This window comes from Corvus brachyrhynchos, unplaced genomic scaffold, assembly GCF_000691975.1.
Source record: "Corvus brachyrhynchos isolate BGI_N302 unplaced genomic scaffold, ASM69197v1 scaffold54, whole genome shotgun sequence".
In the NCBI taxonomy this organism is placed as follows: domain Eukaryota; kingdom Metazoa; phylum Chordata; class Aves; order Passeriformes; family Corvidae; genus Corvus; species Corvus brachyrhynchos.
In genome coordinates this window covers 55,368-66,259 of record NW_008237902.1, presented here as the reverse complement: position 1 = coordinate 66,259, position 10,892 = coordinate 55,368, and the positions used below count along the sequence as shown (strand labels likewise).

The following is a 10,892-nucleotide window of genomic DNA, read 5'->3' as shown; positions in this document are numbered from 1 at the left end:
TAACCTCCTCCTCAACTGCCCATGGCACACTCTTGCAACCCAAATCCAAATCCAGCTTATCCCTCAGCACCCTCGTTCCTCTGGCTCAAGAAAAAACAACTCTGGTCACCAATGCAAACCTCTGCACCCAGGTGTAGGAGGCACCAGATGTACAGGGGTTTGATCTGCTCCAGCCAGCACTGTCAGGTGGAAGTTTCTTAAGAGGTTGACCACAACCTTGGATTCTGCGGTGTCTGCTGAGCTCTGCAGCACATCTTGGCAACACACAGATTATCCAAGAAGCTCAGTCAAGACATGGCTAAGAAATGCCAAGGTACGGTAGAGACCCAACAGCACATAAGCTGTCAAAAAAATCCCCAAAACAACCACCCCGCTTTCAAATTTCTGGAAGCCATGCAGAAAGATCTTCATGGCCATCTGCTTTGGTGCCTGTAAGCACCTGGTCCCATAGGTCACACTGGGAAAACCCAGCAAACTGGAAAGCCCCACAGCTTATCCTTGCAGCAGCACATGGGCTGAAGCTCCCCCAGCACTGGTCACACACGTCTGTCTCTGCTGGGTGCTTGGAAATGCTCTCCTTAGGACACAGCTTTGCCAAATAGGTTTGTCACTGTCTTCCAAATAACTCACTGGAATGTCTTGCATTTTTCAAGTTGGTGCCATGAAATGTGGGGCTGCACACGCCACAAACACGGACATATTTCACTAATACAATCCAGCAGCAGCATACGGAGAGTATTTATACAGGCCTTTATTATTTTTTATGGAAGGTAAACGACCCACTTGGAGACATGGTGACTTGTGCTGACAGCATCTTTGTTTTTAGAAAAAAAATACCAATGGGGAGGGTCAGAGGCTTTGCAAATCTAACCCATGGATACAAATTCCTCCAATCCTGTTAAAGGAAAAACCCAAATATTCTTTTCTTCCCATGATTTTACTGTCATTCATCTTACAAGCTGGTCTTATTAAATTTGTTACTCAGCACAGCAATTAGTAGAAATAAAAAGATAGATACTAATAACATTCAGATATTGACTCTAATTAAGTCGTCTTAATTGTTATTTTACTAGTTGGGGTGGAGCAATTTTGTCATGATTTAACTGTTGAGGAACAATTAAGTAGAACGCAGCTTTAATTCCTTCCTGGTCTCCTGACAAAAGCCAACGCACATTCAAACTCGTGTGAGAGAAACCAAAACTCATCAGAGCAATGTGACATTAGCACGTCGTCTCAGCAGGTGAAAAGCCAAGCTGGGATGGTACCGAAACCTCGAGTCCTTGCACTTGAGCTTGAATTGGCGATAACGCCCTGGGGCGGGAGCAGCGCCGGCTCTGAGCGGTGTTTGCGCGCCCAAAGGCGCAGTGCGGTCCAAAGGATGCCCGACTCGGGGGACCCGTCTGGCTTTTAGGGTGCCAGGCATTTAACTCTCGTGCTCTGACACGTCACACAGCAGCCGCTGGACGAGTCCCATAATCTCACTGTCCCTGCTTCTGTCTATCACAAGTGGAAACCAGCCCGTCTCCAACGTGGAAGGACGCTTTGATAAATGCAGTAATTATCACCAGACACCCCACCCAGCAAGCAAGAAAATAAAGGCCATTTATTTGTCCACCTAGTTGCAATACTACTACCATAAAACTCTGCAAATCAAGACCCTGGAACCTGATTTAATTAAATCAATGAGAATTATATCATTAATTCATCAGAAAGCTCAAAGCTAGCAGGAAATTTTTGGTATCGACTACAAACTCCTTCCATGGAGCTGCCTGGCGGTACCGCCGCTACGGAACAGCCCAGCTGCACCTCTGCCGCTCCATTTGCCATCTCAATGCACCATTTGTTCCTCCGAACACAGATCATCTTACACAAAGCAGTTGTCATGCTTCTTCCAGTCCCTACCATCTCAAGCGCTTTACACATTCCCCTCCACACGTGCTCATAAAAATCACTTGTCATAAGAGCTTTTAAATGGGGCTTGTCAAAACATCAAGATGGAAGGTGTGCAGGATAGAACCTCTGGTTTCTTGTGGTTTTTGCTGAAACACCCAAACACACAGCCTGGTTCAACAGGCTTTTCTTTCCACAACATACCACTGAGATATTTGGACGTGGCATGTAAAGAAGAATCCTGACGGGAGGGGAAGGAGACGCAACAGTCTTAAAAGGAAACTTCACACATGTAAAAGCCTACAAAAAGTAAAACCTGGATACCTGTTACAGAAATGATCAGGAAGTGACTTGAGGCAATTTGGAAATAGCGTTTTAGTGGCTGGTTGAACACCTTTAGAATACAAATATTCAGCAGGCTATTAACAGTCCAAGGGAAAAAGTTTCCACTTTCCCCAAGGCACAGCAGAGCACAGTCTATTCTCAGTGAGGAACATAAATTTTCAGCAACTCCAACAGACATGAAGAAGTCACTGGCTTTATCTCAATTTAACTGATTCCAGGAAACTTAAGCAATACTCAAGACGAGGGCTCTCAATCTCAAAGACACTCGATCTGCTATTGTGCAGACGGCAATTGCTGATTTATTGAGTGCAAAGTGCTGTGGATCAAGCCTTAGTATTTGCTAATATCTCTCCTGGAATTGACCTTTAATGCCCCAATTCAACTCCAATTAGTGAGAAAAGAACAACGCCCATTTTCTTCAATAGAGTTGGATGAAGTTGTATCAGTTAGCAGCTGATCTGGAAAAATAAAACATTTGGACCAATTACTCTTACTGCTAAGGTATTTAGCACACATTTCATCTTTTATGAAAACTTCAAATCTAGGGCTAAACCAAAGAAATTATAGTACGGTTTCCAGATTAAAAAGAAAAGTGTTGCCACCTCTCATTCCCTCGGGTGCAATTCAGAAGTAACCGTGGCAAAACCAGGGCAGTTCCAGGAACATAAATACGAAGTGACAGGGAAATCCAGCCTACTATTCACATCACATATTCCATGGTTCTTTCTATTTCACAGTAATACACCAAGTTAAGCTGTTTATTAGATGGGCACATTCTCCTAACCGCAGCCAGGCTTGTATGTTATGTTGGGCTTGCCATCAGTACTGACCGCCCTTTAATCATAATTCTGCTGTCATTTGTGGTTCCACTTCAGAAGATCCTTGCTTTAATACACAAATGGGATCGCTGTTAGCACTGCTACAGCCCAGGAGAGAGGCATGTGAGTAATGCCACGAGAGGGACTCCTCATAACCATCCCTATTTATACAACCCTCCTGCACATTTTCCTAACAATCTATACTTTCAAATACTTCTGCTGGCCTACAGGATGTTGTGGCACGTGCTTCCAAGCCCCACATCACACCCATTAGCAAATAATGACCTTCCTAAAATGACATAACAATAGCTAGTAACTGCCATAGAGCATAAAAAGGCTGTGGTGCAGAAGGTCTTTCATGGAATGAAAAAACCCCAAAATTTTGTTAGTGGAATCACTAATGGCCACATGGTCCTCATGTGATCAATTTGCTTTTAGGAAATGCCTGGTATCAGATAATGAAATTATCCCACAAAACAAAAACAACCCCCAAACCCGCACTTTCAAAAAGCACACTGCCGTCTGGCAGCTCATCAATGAAACACTCCGTAGGTGTTTGTGTACATTTATAATTTACTACACCACATTAAGAAATAAGACAACTGCAAACGACAAGCTGATGCTCTCCCAGCTGTGTACCCTATGCAATGATACTTTCCACCAGCACTTAGCCAGCTTCGCTTCCAGCCTCCCAGTTGAGAGACAGACAAAAGGATCCAAAGGATCCAAAGCAGTTCCAGCAAATGAGTAACGAATCGCAGCAGCTTTGCCTTCATGAAGTTCTGAAGCAATGCACACTGAAATGCTGCTTAGTGTGTGCACATGCCAGGAGCAGAAGCACAAATCCCACCCCTGATGCAGAAGAGCATCACACCTTCTCCAGACCTTGCTCTCATCCTGCATCCCAAATTTGTGTAAAATCACTGCTAATTTCACACAGAGGCAGATATCCCTATCTGGCAGCTCATGTAGGACCAGGGTCAGCCCCTCTGTAACAAAGCACCAAACTCAGCCAGACACACACTTACTTAGCTTTACACATGCTCCCAGCTCAGGAAGAAATCTCAAGGTGCAGTTTTCAGCACGTAACTAATCCTCTATGAAACACAGCAAGCCAAGTTTTTCTTTATGTCCTCACCAGGAGGAGACTCAATATAAGCGCACAGAACTGCCTCACAGGATATTCTCTACAACACTTTCACCTACTCTTGATCTTTCTACCTGAATTTCTCTACTGGACCCGCTGTTTGCAGTTGCACCTGTAACCCTGGTGAATTATTCCATGCTGGGTCATCCCAATGGCTGAATCATAAGGGACTCACGTAACCGTAACCCCAAACTCCTTTCTGCGCACCTAGATAAAGAAGCTCTTCAGAGTTTCAGTTCCATGAACAAGTTGACAGATTTGAATGAAGTGATGGAAAAGATTGAAGATCCCAACAGTCATCTTTTCTCTCTGCAGATCCACTGACTACACACAGCATCTTGTCTGTGTTCCAGTTTCAGCACAGCTGAAGTCTCCTGGCAGCAATCCAGGGACAGCCATCGAGCCCTGACACTTTCAGGGGGCACCTTCTCCAGTCCACAGGGCACAGCAAGGGATTGTCTGAAGACATTCCTTGCCCAGCTTCCATACCCCTGCACGATCCTCATTCCTACATCCTGTCCTGAGCTCCAGCCCTGCAGAAAGCATCAGGCCTTTTGACAGCACCGATGTGGAACATCCCAGCTTCCTGCACTTGTGGCTTTCTCTTCTATTTGTTTTTAAGCTGTGGAAGGTACGTGGAACGTGATCCCCAAGCCAGGTGACCAGGCTGAACATGGTGTAGGATGTTTATACACATGCATTGGAACAGCCTACACGTACAAGTTCAAAATTGCTGTAATCAGGAAATGAGCCATGAAATGTGTAAGCAGCAGCACATTAATAATCTGTTTTATAGCTTAAATTAGAATCTTTGGAATTTCACAGCCAGACACTTTTAAATAGGTCAAAAATGCAGTAATCACACTTAATGATCACACTGTGATGTGCACCACATTTGAGCTGGGAGTGAGGAAACCTGAGCAGAATGGATATGAACTACTGGCACGCTCAAAAAAGCATTTATCGAACCTCAAGAACAAAACACACAACTCAGGCACCAAGTTTTTTATCTTCTGATCCTGCTCTTCAGAAATGAGGCGTGAGATTTCATGTGATCACAGACAACAAATGCTGTTCTCTGTATTTTCCTTTTAGTTAGCACTGCAGATTAACAAAGGATTTGACCACTTACAAGTGGTTAGAATTTAGTGATGTTAACAAAGTCTTCCCCATCTGAGAAACACGGCTTGCTATCGTCCTGCCCACGCACATGTCACCCCCAGTACACAGACTTAAAACACATTCCTGGGTATCAGCATTTGGGTTTCTTTTAAAGATAAGAACAAGAATCCACAGATCGATCTCAGTAATCTTTTAGTCTCCAAACCAGGGAAACCCTTCACAAGTTTGCTAAATTTAGACACATCTTAGGTTCTCCCTACACCAACTTGATTTCAGGTACAATAAACCTGATGGAAAAACTGAGTAACAAATGAGAATTTCAGCTAAAGACGCAGTCATTGACTAATTAATCCTGTCCTGTCAAGCTACTGAGGCATAACCAAAAAGGTAAACTAGAAAAAAAAAAAAAATCAGCTATATTCTGTGAAAACAAAGTCAATGTTTGTCTACTGCAAAAGTACAAAGTCAGCAGGGGAGACTGCTTGGAAGCTTGTAAGAAAGCAGTAGAGAAATGTTTTTTTGGTTTCTTTTTTCCTCCAGTCAAACTTGGCTTCTTCTAAAAAACAAAGCAAGGCAAAAGATGAAAGGCCTTCTCTTCTGAAGCCAAAGATGAAGAATACAAAGAATATTAATGACTAACAAGTCTGTCTGTAAATGCCATGAGCTTAGCTGTAGTAGGCACTAAAAGGAAGAACAGTACTGCTATTAACTAATAAGGTTTCTGATCTAACAAGCAGTGATGAAGGCTGGTTGGGTCATTTATGGAAGGGAACATTAGTTCAGAAGAACACAGGTTCCCTACAGAGGATAAAAGGAAAGATGCCATTATATACATGCAAAAGCTCAGGAGGGTTCATTCACCCAGCACACAAAGGTAGTAAATTCCCAATTAGGGCTTGTCTGTCCCTCACATGTTTGTGTGTGCAGGTACAGCAGATGACTGTCTTGTGGAAAACTTGAGAATCGGTGCAAATTTGTCACCAGCCTTATATTACAAAACTCTGGATTTTGATGAAACGCATTTCCTAAAGGAAAAATTCAAAAACCACAGAAGCTTTCCTTTGTCACAGTTTGTTGGACCCAGCATAAGCTTGCCTGGACACCACAGTTTCCCAGTGTCCTGGCATCTTGCAGTGGTCCAGGAGGGTGTTATGGACCAGGGCCAAAGGAGGGAGGCAGGTGCTGGCCTCTCACCTCTGCACAAGCACAGTGAGATCAGCACAAAGCGTGTTCTTCCATGTTCGAAGTTTGCCCATTCTCTTTCAAGAAATTCTTCTAATTTAAGCAAGTGAAACACAATAAAACCAGGAAGAAGAAGAAAAGCACCTCGGAGCCAAAAGTGACACCATGCCAACTTCAGATTTGGAAACTGATTCATTTGCCAGCTCATAGGCACACACACCTAATGTGTCTGTATTTATATGCATGGACTTAGGCTCTCTGCTCTGTAGAGGCATTCTGAGTATTTTTAAATCAGCAAGAAATCAAGAATCACTGTACTTAAAGAAGATGGAAAATTTCCCTTTTCTCTAAGTTCATATTAGAGGAATCTTGACGCATCAGCTCTGCCTGTAGCACCCAGCAAGGCTGAGAGCCAGCACGGACACACAATTTGCTCTGAGATTCCTTCCCTTAACAGGCCACTGCTCACTCTTGCAGACAGGCTGTATTTTGCATTGCAGCCTGATCCAGCAGATGATATGAGAAGCCTCTCTGTCAGGATGAAAATCTGGGAAGCATTCTGACAGTGTGAAAGACAATGTTAAACCCAGCACTGCCAGAGAGCTGTGCTGCTTCCCCTTCCTGCTGCCTTACCGGGCTGGGAATTCAAAGCCCCGGGTTCAATGCCCAGCTTTGAACCCACAGTGGTCTCAGGAGATCACCAAACTCTCTCAGCATCCCCTTATGGAAAAGGGGGATAACAACATGTCTCAGCAGCATCAAAAAGGTTTGTTAACGCTTGTAAGCACTTTGTAGATAAGGAACATCAAGACAGTAGTTAGCAGAGGGATTTGGGGCACAGACAGACACAAATCCAAAGCACTCATATCATATACTCCTTTTAGACAAGCATAGCAGCAGATCAGTTCCCTGCATTTAGTGGTTGTGGGCTCCATCCTCTCAACAGACTGAGCACTCTGCCTTTGATCCAAAAAAGGAGTCCACAGAGAATATTCACATGTTTAATGTTAATCATATGCTTAAATTCTCTGAATCTATAAAGAGAGTAAAAGAGAAAAGTGTTCCCCAGCTCCAAAACAAACACAAATTCCCAGAAGTTATATTTAGGACATGAGCAAACATTTGGCCAGCAAAGGAAAAGCCTTTACTATACACCTGCTAAGCTCCTGCATCCCTGAGGAAACCTGCAGGTGGGAAAAGTGTCCAGAATGAGTTTGCTTAGACAAAACCTTTCTAAAATAACCAACATGGTGATATTTGAAAGAAGCACCCCAGAGCATGTGACCTACTATTCTTACACAGGCAGAGCAGTCCTTGAGCAAGGAAATCAGAAAACAGAATAAATGAAGTTTATTAAGAAATTCACCACACAGATTTGAACTTCTGACTAGGAATTTATAGTTGCAAATGAATGCATTCGTTTATTAACTGTCTACTGTGAGAGAAGAGGCCTTTCTCAGAGGACAGGCACTGCCACCCAGTCCTCACAAATTCCATATGGCATCAGCAGCACCTAGAAAGCATCTTCTCATAATTCTGCATCAGAAAGGAACAATACTGAGCAAAAGGCAATGGATCCCCTTAAAGCTTTGTTCATTTTCAGCACATGCTGCTCTCTCATCCTCACTATCTGAAACATCTAACTCAATTTACATCCTGCTAAACTCCTGGGCTAAGTAATGGCTTGAGGCTACCCGTCTGCTAAATCAGCTGGCCAGAGTGTCCAGGAGTCTCTGCTCTTGCATCAACCCCACCTTGACCCTGGTCATCCTGAGCCCTTTCCTGCAGATGGATCAGGTCTGTGGAGTGAGGACACAGCTCCTCCTGTGCAGGTGAGCTCAGCAGAGCAAGAGCAGGGACCTGCAGCATTAGGATGCAGCGAGCTCCACGCAGTCACAGACACTTCTGCAGAACAGAGCACTTCCAGCTACAACCACAGCTGCAGCGTGGACGCAGCCCTGGCCAGACAAGCATCTGCAGCATAAACATGTAACTGGCTTCCAGAGATGATTTTCAAAACCCTGTTAAACAAGCATGTATAGGAAGAAAAGCCTCAGGCAACCAAAGGGCCACTGTGCAGAGCTTCATTGCTGTTGCAGACCTGTAAACATTATCCAGCTTACTCACAGCAACGTGAAAAGGACAAATCCCTCTCTCACCAGCATAAATTGTCCAAGAAGTTAAACAAGGCTGCTAATTATTTCTAAGGATTTTTAAAGAATCCTTTAAGATTACTGACCTCAAATTTGATTTAAAAAATGCTATAAATATTTTCAATTAAACATCGTTAGATGACATTTACTTGATGGTATGAAAGAACCATTTTCTTAAGTAATGGCTTTTTGAGAAGCGTGTTGTATCTTACCAGTACACAGCAAATACTAAACCAGAGGGAGCTGTACTAGTCACACCTTACAAAGGATTAACAAGGTGTTTATCTTCCTTGTTTGGCTGAATTAGAACTACACAAAATGCCCTGACTCAAAGGAGGCAGAACATATCCCTACCTTCACCTGCTGTAAACCAAGAAGCACGAGGGATGGAATTACATTGCTGGGTGAGGCTGTAAGAAGTCCAAGGGAAGTTAAGACATCACAAGGAATCCTGGTTATATTTCTCCACCTCCTCTGCAAGACACTTTGCTGTCCCAAGGTTTGTAGACACTACAAAACAACACAAAGTTCACTGCTGTTGCAGCTTATCAGCATAACCTGGCAGACCACCCCACCCACCACTGAGGAAACTCTCTGGAGAGGGCCGAAAGCACCAGAGGACACCTCCATGACTTTCTTTCTCACCAGTTTCCTGGAGGAAGAAGCACTGTCTCCTATGATAGGGTAAGCTACAAGGCAGTAACTCCAAGCCTGTGCAGTGTAGGGCATCTCTTACAGTAAGCTCAGACCTCTTAGACATCTCTGGTGCCTTTGCTTTGTTCAGTGCCTCCATTAATATCACCCAGGACTTTATTACCGGGCACTTTCCCCTGGCTAGTGCCTTGACTCTTCCTTTGCTCTACTACTTCTTTGCTGAAGTACATAAAGAGCCAGAGTGTAACAAAGAAATGCACCCCCCATCCTCACTCCTTTACCCAGTCATCCTCCCCCATCCCACCAAGGCAGTCCACTCCTTCTCCCATCCCTAACAAAACAGTGAGATTAAAAGAGTCCTGGGAAACAGAGGACCAGCAAGGGGCATCTTTCAGTGCTCAGGAGGGCAGACACACCTCAAGGCACGAGGTGCCACTGGGTGCACCATAGAGCACAGGTATCCCACAGCAAGAGCTGAACCTGGGCAAGGACTGCTGGAATACACCTTTTCAGCTACATTGGCTTGAGAACAATAATTAAATTCCAGTCTAATTTCCTTCTGATCTACAGCTCTAACTCCTGGATAACTCCCATTAAGCCAATTCCCAACTGTGGTATCACTCTGGATGCTTGCATTAAATAAGGAGCCCAAGAAGCTACTAAAACAATGACAGTCTTTTTATCTGGAAAATACCTGCCCAGGAAATTTCTCCCGTGGAATACAAATGTCAGTATTTTAAGTTTCAGTAACACCATATGATGTGCCATCACCACCCTACTCAACACATGGACAGGGACCATAAAGCCTAGAGAACACAATCAAAGCATAAATGGTTCCTCTGCACTTCTCTTTTTCCTCGTCATCTCCCAGTGTTTAATGCTGTGCCAGAGGGAGCAGTGACCATTGTGGGTCCTCAAACAGCCACCAAAACACCCAACGCTATGCGATGTCACCCAGGAGTACCCTGGGCATTAAAGGCACCACGGACTGAGGAGGTCTGTGCAGCTGCTCCACTGTCCTGGTAATTGGGTACTGTGGACACGCTCACGCCGTAAGCACATCTTTGACATAACACGGCATGACAATTTTTTCAGAGTCACAGAAATGCAGAGCATACAAATAAACCTGAATGCTGAAACCATTTCATTGTTCATAAGAATATGTACGCTGCACCTGTTACAACCAAGGGCACTGCTGCACCTTGGAGCTGATTATTTCAGCCTCTAACAAGCCTGTCTGTCTTGGAGGACTGTTAAACTCCAGGAGTTAATAAAGCACAACAAAATCATTTTACAAAAATAAATCATTACCGAATATACAGAGAGAGATCTTTAAATGGAAGGTAAAGAAAACAATCCTCAAACTGACATTTTCCTCTCAGCGTCTCACAACCGCTGAGTCAATTGAAATCAAATTTAACTGAAACAAAATAACTCCAAAATTGATATTGGTAAAGTCCTACCCTGAAACAAATGTTCGGGAGCCCAGCTGCAACGCCAGCCCGGGACTCTCGATAGAGAGGAAGGCAGGACGCTGGCGCGGCACGAGCGGGGAGCGCTCCCCCAAAGCCCGTCCCGGCG

The 10,892-nt window shown here is 44.2% G+C and overlaps 1 protein-coding gene across 1 annotated transcript in view; it reads right to left on the bottom strand.

Annotated features, from left to right (window-relative positions):
• RASGEF1C (RasGEF domain family member 1C) overlaps nucleotides 1-9,167 on the bottom strand; it is a 71,982-nt gene extending 62,815 nt beyond the window's left edge. The window contains exon 1 of the mRNA XM_008632615.2: nucleotides 9,012-9,167. The gene's annotated coding sequence lies outside the window, so the exon portion shown is untranslated. The remainder of the gene's footprint in view (nucleotides 1-9,011) is intronic.
• Between the last annotated feature and the right edge of the window lie 1,725 nt (nucleotides 9,168-10,892).